Source organism: Eubalaena glacialis, unplaced genomic scaffold (genome assembly GCF_028564815.1).
Source record: "Eubalaena glacialis isolate mEubGla1 unplaced genomic scaffold, mEubGla1.1.hap2.+ XY H_3, whole genome shotgun sequence".
NCBI classification, from domain to species: Eukaryota; Metazoa; Chordata; class Mammalia; order Artiodactyla; family Balaenidae; genus Eubalaena; species Eubalaena glacialis.
In genome coordinates, this window is record NW_026871157.1 from 1,853,293 (window position 1) to 1,866,093 (window position 12,801).

Genomic DNA, 12,801 nt, shown 5'->3' on the forward strand with positions numbered 1-12,801 from the left:
GGAGCTGGAGGAATCAGGCTCCCTGACTTCAGACTATACTACAAAGCTACAGTAATCAAGACAGTATGGTACTTGTGCAAAAACAGAAATATAGATCAATGCAACAGGAAAGCCCAGAGATAAACCCACACACATATGGTCACCTTATCTTTGATAAAGGAGGCAAGAGTATACAATGGAGAAAAGAAAGCCTCTTCAATAAGTGGTGCTGGGAAAACTGGACAGCTACATGTAAAAGAATGAAATTAGAACACTTCCTAACACCATACACAAGAATAAATTCAAAATGGAGTAAAGACTTAAATGTAAGGCCAGACACTAGAAAACTTAGAGGAAAACATAGGCCGAACACTCTTTGACATAAATCACAACAAGATCCTTTTTGACCCACATCCTAGAGAAGAGGAAATAAAAACAAAAATAAACAAATGGGACCTAATGAAACCTAAAAGCTTTTGCACAGCAAAGGAAAAATAAACAATACAAAAAGACAACCCTCAAAATGGGGAAACTATTTGCAAATGAAGCAACTGACAAAGGATTAATCTCCAAAAAATAAAAGCAGCTCAGGCAGCTCAGTATCAAAAAAACAAACGACCCAATCCATAAATGGGCGGAAGAACTAAACAGACATTTCTCTAAAGAAGACATACAGATTGCCAACACACACATGAAAACATGCTCAGCATCATTAATTATTAGAGAAATGCAAATCAACACTACAATGAGGTATCACCTCACACCAGTCAGAATGGCCATCATCAAAAAATCTAGAAACAATAAATGCTGGAGAGGGTGTGGCAAAAAGGGAACTCTCCTGCACTGTTGGTGGGAATGTGAATTGATACAGCCACTATGGAGAACAGTATGCAGTTTCCTTAAAAAACTAAGAACTACCATACGACCCAGCAATCCCACCACTGGGCATATACCCTGAGAAAACCATAATTCAGAAAGAGTCATGTGCCACAGTGTTCACTGCAACACTATTTATAATAGCCAGGACATGGAAGAAACCTAAGTGTCTATTGACAGATGAATGGATAAAGAAGATGTGGCACAGACATACAATGGAGTATTACTCAGCCATAAAAAGAAATGAAATTGAGTTATTTGTAGTGAGGTGGATGGAACTAGAGACTGTCACACAGAGTGACGTCAGAAAGAGAAAAACAAATACCGTATGCTAACACATATATATGGAATCTAACAACAACAAAAAAGGTTCTGAAGAACCTGGGGCAGGACAGGAATAAAGATGCAGATATAGAGAATGGACGTGAGGACATGGGGAGGGGGAAGGGTAAGCTGGGATGAAGTAAGAGAGTGGCATGGACATACACACTACCAAATGTAAAACAGATAGCTAGTGGGAAGCAGCTGCATAGCACAGGGAGATCAACTCGGTGCTTTGTGACCACCTAGAGGGGTGGGATAAGGAGGGGGGGCGGAAGACGCAAGAGGGAGGAGATACAGGGATATAAGTATGCATATAGCTGATTCACTGATTCCATCTCCAATAAAGATGTTTTAAAAAAAAGCTATCATATAAATACTTCAAAAAGCAATTACAAATCTCTTCAGAGAATAGAAAATCTCAACAAAAAAAGGTAACAAAAAAGTCTAAATGTAAATTATAGAACTGAAAAACAGATGAATCAAAATAAAAAAACAGATTTGGCCCAGTAACAGAATGCAAGAGACAAGAAAAATGTAACGAACAAAGGCAGCTCAATATTAAAGAAACAAACAACCCAATCCAAAAATGCACAGAAGACCTAAATAGACACTTCTCCAAAGAAGACATACAGATGGCCAAGAAGCACGTGAAAAGATGCTCAACATCACTAATTATTAGAGAAATGCAAATCAAAACTACAATGAGGTATCACCTCACACCAGTTAGAATGGGCATCATCAGAAAATCTACAAATAAATGTGGAGAGGGTGTGGAGAAAAGGGAACTCTCTTGTACTGCTGGTGGGAATGTAAATTGATACAGCCACTATGCAGAACAGTATGGAGGTTCCTTAAAAAACTAAAAATAGAATTACCATACAATCCAGCAATCCCACTACTGGGCATATACCCAGAGAAAACCGTAATTCAAAAAGACACATGCACCCCCAATGTTCATTGCAGTGCTATTTACAATAGCCAGGTCATGGAAGCAACCTAAATGCCCATCGATAGACGAATGGATAAAGAAGTTGTGGTACATATATACAATGGAATATTAGCCATAAAAAGGAACAAAATTGAGTCATTTGTTCAGACGTGGATGTATCTAGAGACTGTCATACAGTGAAGTAAGTCAGAAAAACAAATATCGTATATTAACGCATGTATGTGGAACCTAGAAAAACGGTACAGATGAACCGGTTTGCAGGGCAGAAGTTGAGACACAGAGAACAAACATATGGACACCAAGGGGGGAAAACCGCAGTGGGGTGGGGATGGTGGTGTCCCGATTTGGGCGACTGGGATTTACATGTATACACTGATGTGTATAAAATTGATGACTAATAAGAACCTGCAGTATAAACAAAGCAAGCAACTAATACTAAACTTTCTTTGGGTTATTTGTAGGGAAATACATTAATGTAAATGTTTCAGACATTACATGAAATTTCTAATAATCTTATATGTTCTGGTATAATGTTATGTCATAATTCTAGTTATTACTTTAAAATGTGTATCTCAGAAATAACTAAATATCCTTGTCAATTCCATTACTATGAACTTTCATCAAATCTTTAACCGTGGTCATTTTTCAGTCTTTTGTCATTTACAGACAGTTCTTGGTGTACTCTGATGCTTTTGCAAAAATGTTCAAAAAAAGGGTTTCATCTTCAAGGAATTCATGGAGAAGACTCTGACAAGTACAGGTTTCTGGTAACTGACTGTACTGCTGAACTGATGAATAAGCATTTTCAGAACTCTAATGGAAAACTGATGAACTCATAAAAGTGGTAACAAAAGATCAAGATAAAAAAAATTAATTACATGGGACTGAGTGACATGATGAGGATGATTATAATTTTTGTGACTTTGTTTGAATTAAAAAAGAAAATCCCACAAGGCAAAAAAAAATACAACTTACCAAAATATGTGAGACAAAGTTGAAGCACTGAAAATAGAATTTATTTTAATAAGTGTATATAGTCAAAAGACTTCTAAATCAAACTGAGCTCTTACTTTAAGTAACTAAAAATAGCAAAACCAAAAGCAAAAAAAAAAAAAAAAGGAAACATAAGAGAAACCGCGCAAAATAATAAATCAATAACGCAAAATTCTAGCTCTTAAAAAATAAAAGTTGGCAATATTGACAAAGACAATGCACACAAAATCACAAAACGCCAACAATAAATAAGACAGGATATCTCTATAGATACTACCATTAAAAGGGTAATAATGAAAGATGAAAAAAATTAACTCTTAAAAAATGGAGCAATGTCTCAAAATTTACAGGAATGTAAAATGGTAGCCACTCTGGGAAAAAAATTTTTAAGTACATGTGCAAAGACTATACAACCTAGTAACTGCCCTTGAACATTATCCCAGAAAAACAAAAACGTATATCCCCACAAAGACCTGTACATGAACATAGTGACTTTATTCATAACAGCCCCAATATGGAAACAAAGTTGATGGGTGAATGGCTAAATAAATTGTGGTACATCCATACAATGGACTACTACTCACCAGTAAAAGCAAGAAACAAAAATCCAGATACAAGCAACAACTGAGATACATCTCCAGGAATTATAGCATGTGAAAGAAGCCCTTCCCAAAATATGACCTATTTTATGATGCCCTTTGTAAAACATTCTTAAAATTTACTAAATTACAGAAATAGAGAACATACAATGTTGCCAGTGCTCAAGTACAGGTAAACGAGAAAATGAAGGTGGGTTTTAATATAAAGCGGATCCAAGTGGTGAAGTACAAATTCTGTATATTGACCATATCAATATTAGTATCTTGCATATGATTCTACACTGTAGTTTTGTAGAATGTTACCGCTGAGGGGACGTGAGTAAAGGTACATAGGTTCTTTGCATTATTTTCTTACGATTTCATTCCAATCTCCGATTAAGTGAAAATAAAAACTGAAACAAAATATACATTGTTACCCTAATTATAGGCTATCAAATTCAAAATCAGCATAATGAAACGATTCCTCAAACACAAAAGGCTTGTAAACATTTAGCAATCCCAAATTTGCTATTGTGGGAGACAAAAGCACTTTACTCAGACAGCCAGAATGAGTTTCTACTCCTCCATCCCTTAGTCCCTTGTTAGGATGAAGATAGTTTCTACCTCAGAGGAACTGTGGGAGTTAGGTGGGAAAATGCATGGAAGTTTTTTGCACAATATTATCCACAAGTGCATAATAAATGGTAACATATAGTTGTCATATGAACAAACAGGAAAGATGAAAGGTGCTTCTTTATTTCCAAAGCAAAATGCCAACTGGGTTGCTTCAAATACTGAACACCAACATTACTGAATAAAGCAATCTAGGTCAATCCTACAAAAAGTTCATTGAAGTTGGTAATTTCTCTAGCATATACCAAATACCAACATACTCTCATAGGGGGATTTCTGGACATAACTGACCACACTACTCTCAATTTCATAGTATTTCCCCTAGAAAGGCAGTCTTTTCCACCATTACTTCACTAAGCAGCTCAGATTAATGTCCCTTGCTATGCTCATGTCTTCTCACTTTATATCTTTTCAGGATAATGGGGACTCGGTTGTTCCAAAAATTCTGACTTGACCAACATTACCACTTGTTCTTTTAGCTTTTCTCCTCTTCTCTCATTTCTTCATTGTGAGTTGTAGTTCCAAGGTATACTTGGTCTTTCTCTCAACTTTGTTACCCTAACTTGTAACTTCCAGCCCAAACCACTCCTTAATTCCAGACCCACAAATCGTTTATTAACAAACTAAAATTACTTAGATGGTCTAATGACACTGTAATCCTGTGCTGTGCCTTTTGAATTTGTTAAAAGCACTCTCTCCACTGGGAAGACAACCAAATGTGGCTTGTGGACTTTATTCCCCAAAATACTTCCCAAATCTGCGCCTTTGAACTCTATTCTCATCTGAACTCCTTTGAGTTCAAGCCCAAAGCATTTCTTGATCTTCTATTTTTAGAAATATCCCTCTAGGAAGTGTGTAAACAACAAATGGAGCATGTTAAAAAGGAAGAATATTGCAAATTTAATACTCTCGTTTAAAACCTGTCGAAAACTCCATTACTTAACCGCAGTGAAGGTTTACAATGGCTGAGACTTTATATTATATAAGTATTATACTTCTATTTTTTCCAGTAGTCTGTTAACTCCCTCAGTGCCTTAAGTCATGCCAAAATACTTGAAGTTCCCAAACATTCATGTTTTGTGGTGTGAAAAAAGTAGATGACTTAAATCTGTTCTGAAATGCAAATCCTAAAAATACTTATTATTTGATATATTTACATGAATCTCCCAAATTAGTGATAAAACTCTTGTAAGGACAGCAGGCAAAGTCTACATCTTTTCCATACTTGTCTTTCTGGAAATGGTAAAGAGGCAGTCATTAATAAATGAAAGTATGTATCACAGAAACATAAAAGAGGAAAAAGAAAAAACCTTACAGCACAGATCCTACATTTATCTAAATTCACATTATAAGAGCTTAAACTTTAGCTGATCAAATACAACTATTTTAATATTTCATTTTATTAAAAAAAACTACTTTATTAAGGTATGATTCACATACATAAAAATCCTAATTTTCAGTTTACACCTTTGGAAAAGTGACTTAGCTTTTATTCCAAAATGCAAAAGCCAGGATATTTTGTAAATAATAATTTAAGCAAGTTGAATTGCACATTCATGCTGGAAATGTAAACTAATTTTCACAACACCAAGAAAAGTTCTTATTAAATTGGCAACATAGAAAAAAGAATATGACTTAGTTACTGCTCTCTGAATTAGTACCCCATTTTATGCAACTTGTGGATTAGGTTCTTTTTCTAAATAATGTATGTGCTATTATACAAATCTGTTTAATTAAAAGGTACTAGGGAGAACTGTACAATTTGGCTAAGCATAAAGACCCTGAGCTCACCTCCTACTATGAGCACACCAAAATCACAACTTTTTCCAGTAAAACCATCTTCTTCTTCAACTAAAGATACAAAGGAATCACAGGGAGAAGGGTAGGAGGGGCAGAATTGTGATACAGTCAAACCCCATACCCCTGGGTGGTCTACCCACAAATGGGAGAATAATTACAAATGCACAGGTTCTCCCAAATGAATGAGAGGTCCAAGCCACATGCTGGACTACCCAGTGTAAGGATCATGCACCAGGAAGGCAAGCCCCCAGAGCATCTGGCCAGTAGGAGTTACTTCCAAGAGATCCACAGGGCTGTGGGAAAAACTCCACTCTTTTAAGTGTGCATAGAAAATCTCACACACTCTGTGATTCAGGGTAGAAGCAGTAATTTAATAAGAGCCTGGGCCAGAACTACCTGGTCACCTGGGAGTCTCCCAGAGAGGCAAGAAGCAAATGGAGCTCACCCTGGGGACAAAGACACTGGTGGCAGCCAATTCTGGCAGCTCATTCTACTATGAGGACACCGGTGTTGGGAATCCTTTGGAGCCAACCCCCTAGTTTATCAGCCCCAGAACCCAGTCCTGCCCCAGTCCAACAGCCAGTAGGCACCAGTTACAGAGGTGTCTCAGGCCAAGCAACTAAGTGGGCATAGCCACAGTTGCACCCATTGGCATTCAGGCTGCCTTAAGACCCCCTGAGCCCATAAGCCACCTTTGGACACAGCCGTACCAAGGACCATGAACCTACGCAACAGTGGGAAGGCACCAGGCTCAAGACCTCCATGACCCTCCAGCCAGAGACCCTGGGAACCAGCTCTACCCATCAGGGGGCAGGCACCAGCTTCAAGTAAACCACAGCCCTGCAGTCTGTGGACATGGCCTGCACATCAGCTGGCCAGACATCGCCTGGGACCAGCTGGGTCCGGAGCCCACCCACTAGAAGGCCAACACAAGCTTCAAGACACTCCGAGCCAGGCATCCAAGTTATATAAGTAACCAGCCCCACCTACCAACGATTTCACACCAGCTGCTCTTGGGACCCCTGGGCCCTGCAATCAAACCCCAGGACACAACTCTGCATACCAGTGAGCCAGTACTAGCCCCAAGGCTCCCTATTTCTGCAGTTAGCCACCTCGTGACCCGGTCCAGTCAAACAGTGGCTGGCACCTTCTGCAAGAGGCAATGCCTGACAACCAACTGGACCCAGAGCCAATCAAGCCTATTAGAACACCCACAGCGTGCCACAATGAATGCAGCCCTCTTAGGGGGCACCACTACAGCATACAGTTCTGGTAACCAAAGGGGAGTGTGCTGCTGGGACACATAGGACATCTAGAAAAGGCCACATCTCCAACGATGGTAAATGTAACCAACCTGCCAGATACATACAAATATGAACAGCAAGTTAGGCAACATGAGGCAACAGAGGAACATGCTCCAAATTAAAGGAGAAGATAAAACTTAGAAGAAGTGAGTGAAGTGGAGATAGGCAATCCACCTGAGAATGAGATCAGGCAAGTGATCATAGAAATGATCAAAGAACTCAGGAAAAGAATGCAGGTACAGAGCAAGAAGACACAAGTTTTAGAAAATATAAAGAACCAGAGATTAAGAAATCAGTAACTGAAACAAAAAATACACTTAAGACAATCAACACTAGACTGATAAAGAGGAACAGACCAAAGAGCAGGAAGACAGAGGAGCAGAAATCACTGATGCAGAACAGAAAAAATGAAAAGAAATGAGGACACTTTTAAGAGACCTCTGGGACAATATCAAGTTCACTAATACCCACATTATACGAGTCCCAAAAGGAGAAGAGATAAAGGGGCTGAGAACATAACTGAAGAAATAACTGAAAATTTCCCTAACCTGTGAGGGGAAACTGTCAGCCAAGAAGCATAGCCCAAACTGGATTAACTCAAAGAGGAAAACTGTAATAAAATGACAAAAACTAAAGATAAAAAGAGAACATTTAAAGGTGAGGGTAAAAAAATTAATAAAAGTGAGCGTAAAGCAACAAATGACAGACAAGGGAACTCCCATAGGGCTATCAGCTGACTGAGAAAACTCTACCCAAAAAGGCTCTTGTTCAGATTTGGTGGAGAAATCAAAAGCTTTACAGACAAGCAAAAGCTACAACAGTTCAACACCACAAAGCCAGTTTTAAAACAAATGTTAAAGGCACTCTTCTAGGTGAAAAATAAAAGGACACAACATGAAAATCATGAAAGAAAAAACTCATCAGCAAAGACAAACATACAGTAAAGATAGGCAATCAATCATGCACAAAACCAATATTAAAATTAAAAGAGTATAAACTAGTAAAATCATCTATATCCACAATAAGCAGTTAAGGATACACAAAACAAATAGATGTAAAATATGATATCAAAAACAGTAATCCGGGCTTCCCTGGTGGCACAGTGGTTAAGAATCTGCCTGCCAATGCAGGGGACACAGGTTTGACCCCTGGTCTGGGAAGATCCCACATGCCGCGGACCACAACTACTGAGCCTGCGCTCTAAAGCCTGCAAGCCACAACTACTGAGCCCACGTGCCACAACAACTGAAGCCTGTGCGTCTAGAGCCTGTGCTTCCCAACAAGAGAAGCCATGACAATGAGAAGCCTGCGCACTGCAACGAAGACCCAAGATAGCCAAAAATAAATAAATAAATAAATAAAATTTTTTAAAAAACCAGTAATCCTGGACTTCCCTGGTGGTGCAGTGGTTAAGAATCCACCTGCCAATGCAGGGGACACGATTCAAGCCCTGGTGCAGGAAGATCCAACATGTCGTGAAGCAACTAAGCCCGTGTGCCACAATTACCGAATCTGCTCTAGAGCCCATGAGCCACAATTACTGAAGCCCGCGCACTTAGAGCCTGTGCTCCGCAACAACAGAAGCCACCGCAATGAGAAGCCTGTGCACTGCAACGAAGAGTAGCCCCCCTCCGCCGCCGCAACTAGAGAAAGTCCACACGCAGCAACGAAGACCCAACACAGCCAAATAAATAAATAAAATTTTATTAAATAAAAAAACAGTAATCCTGAGGAGAGGGAAGCGAAAATGAAGGACTGTAAAAATGCATTTTAAATTAAAAGATCAGAAACTTCAAACAATCATATGCATATGTATGCGTGTGTGTGTACTTATATATAAACCCCAGGGTAACCAGAAGTCAAAAATCTGTAACAGATACACACACACAAAGGAAAAGAAATCCAAACATAAGTCATTAAGGGGCTTCCCTGGCAGTCCTGTGGTTAATACTCCATGCTTCCACTGCAGGGGGCGTGAGTTTGATCCCTGGTTGGGGAATTAATATCCCATAGGCCACGCCATGCAGGCAAAAAAGAAAAAAAAAAGTCATTAAATCACAAGAGATGAGAACAAAAAAGACCTATAAAAAACCCCACAAACAACAAAATGGCAATAACAACATACACTTCAGTGATCACTTTAAATGTAAATGGACTAAATCTTCCAATCAAAAGAGATACGGTGGCTGAACTGATGTGAAAACAAGACCTATCCACAGGTTGCCTACAAGAGACTCACTTCAAATCTAAAAACACACGTAGATGGAAAGCGAGGGGATGGAAACGGTATTCCAAACAAATGGAAATCAAAGGAAAGCTGGGGTAGCAAAACCTATATCAGACAAAATAGATTTTAAAATAAAAATTGTTACAAGAGACAAAGAAGGACATTCATTACATAATGATTAAGGATTAATCCAAGAAGAAAATATAACAGTTATAAACATACATGCACCCAACATAGAGCACCTAAATATAAAGCAAATATCAACAGACACAAAGAGAGAAATTAACAGTAATAGGAGGGGACTTTAACACTCCACTTCCATCAGTGGACAGAGCATCCAGACAGAGAAATCAGTAAGGAAACACTGGCCTTAAGTAACACATTAGACCAAGTGGACTGAATATATATATAGAACATGTCATCCAAAAGCAGCAGAATACTCTTTCTTCTGAAGTGCATACGGAACATTCTCAAAATAGATCACAAGCTAGGCCCCAAGACAGCTGGAAACCATAAAACCCCTAGAAGAAAACAGAGGTGGAATACTCTTTGACACAAATCATAGCAATATTTTGGATCTGTCTCCTAAGGTAAAAAAAATACAACCAAAAAACCAAACAGAACCTAATTAAACAGAAATGCTTTTGCAGAGCATTCATTTTCATCAACAAAAAGACAACCTAATGAATGGGAGAAAATATTTACAAATGACATGGTTGATAAAGAATTAATACACAAAATATATAGAGTTCTTACAAATCAATATCAAACAACCCCCAAATAACCCAATCAAAAAATGGGCAGAAGACCAGAAAACACATTTTCCCAGATGAACAACAAACACAGGAAAAGATTGTTAACCATCACAGAAATGTAAATTAAAACCACAATGAGGTATCACCTCTTGCCTGTCAGAATGGCGGTCATCAAAGAGAACACAAGTCACCAATGTCTGAGAGGATGTAGAGAAAAGGGGACCTTCCTACACTGTTGGCCGGAATGTAAATTGGTGCAGCCCCTATGGAAAATGGTTTGGATGTTTCTCAAAAAACTAAAAAGAGAACTACCATATGATCCAGTAATTCCATTCCTGGGTATATATATGCAACAAACCCCAAAACACTAATTCAAAAAGATACATGCACCCCAATGTTCATAGCATTATTTACAATAGCTAAGATAAGAAAGCGACCTAGGTATCCTTTAAGAGATATGTGTTTAAAGAAGATGTGGTATACAGACACAATGGAATACTACTCAGCTATAAAAAAAAAAAAAAAATGTTGCAACAACATGGATGGGCTTGGAGGGTATTATACTAAGTAAAATAAGTCAGACAGAGACAAACACTGTATATCATTTATATGTAGAATCTAAAAAATAAAACTAGTAAAAATAACAAAACAGAAAGACACACAGATACAGAGAATAAACGAGTGGTTACCAGTGGAAGAGGTGGGGGGAGGGCAAGATAGAGGTAGGGAACTAACATGTACAACTTACTATGTACAGAATAAATAAGGTACAAGGATGAATACACAGGGCATAGCCAATATTTTATAATAACTATAAATGGAATATAACCTTTAAAAATTGTGAATCATTATGCTGTACACCTAAAACTTACATAATATTGTACCTCAACTTTTGGAAAAAATGCATACCGGAAAAAAAAAGGCTTGGGTGGAGTCTATCTTAACAAGTCTTATACCTCCGGCAGTAAAATAACAACCACCTCCAAAATCCAATTTATAAAGGATATTAAACTGACGAAAGAAAATAGGAAACAGAAGACTTCTTTCATGTAGACATACTTCTAAGTGATGTTGGTATATTTGATTTCATGTCCTGTTCTCTACTGCTTTAAAGACTGTAAAATTCTGTGAAGTAAAATTCTTGACAGGCAATCCAAATAGAACTAAGGCTTTTTTATGTGCAGGTAAATACAGTAAGTTCAATTTATATGAATCTTGGCAATAAATCATCTCAAAAAGAGATGAAACAATAAGATGCTCTGTAAGAAATACAAAATAGAGCTAGTTAAAAAAATTCAGATGTAGCACTAATACATTATAATATAAACATAATACTTTATAAGTCTCCTGATGGTTAAATTTTAACTTTTGTTTCAAAAGAGTCTGTCTTGAGTTCTATCATCAATGACCTTTGGACAAAAACCATTTACATGAAAATCAGAAAATATAGCTGTTAAAATAATATGAGTGGCATTTGCTAGTTTTCATAACTAAAATGGAATTATAATTACTTCCTTTTGAAATTATATATACATGTGTATACATATGTGTATCTATATGTATGTATATATATATGATTACTGTTAAGATTTCAATTATTGAAAAACTGTTACCTAAATTTAATAAAATATGCACAACTTTTCGTCTTTAAATTATTTCAAAAAGTTATTTGACAAAAGTACTTCATTAATACAATCATAAAGGCATTTCACCAGATAGGATTATAAATTCTCTAGACATTTGCATAACTTCATTTGTAGAACTTTACCAGAACTCCCTGGAAAACTGTTAGAAAGAAAAATGTAATAAAATGAGAATACAGGCCAAATGCTTCAGCAAGTACAGGTAGAAAACAAGGAATTCTTACAAAATGGTTAATGGTTAATTAAGAGTAATTTGTTCATATGAAGTAAAAAACCTTCACCTTGTTAAAATTTACTAGTGATACAGAATTTGAATATATTCCCCCCTCCCCTCGCTGAACCATGTTGTACAAGCAGAAGATCATGAAATTTTAAGTCATGTAACTCCAGAAAATAAGTCACTTAATATATTTGTTCTTCGAGTGGAGGCCATCATTTTGAATCTCCTCTTCATAATAAACAAGATTTATCAAACCTACATAATGTTTCTCTTTAAAATCTTAACTTCACTATTCATTTCCTACTCTACACTTTTCTGGTACTTATTTATTGGCGATCACTGCAATAACTGAAACCTAACAAATCAGATGAAAGACATTTACTTTCAAAATAAACATACTTTTGCAAGTAATACTTCAGAGTAGGTACCTCAGAAACTACCATATATGTGAAAATTCAAAAATTTGCTTTATCTTTTTACAATTATATATTGTATTATATATGTTATACATGTGTGTGAA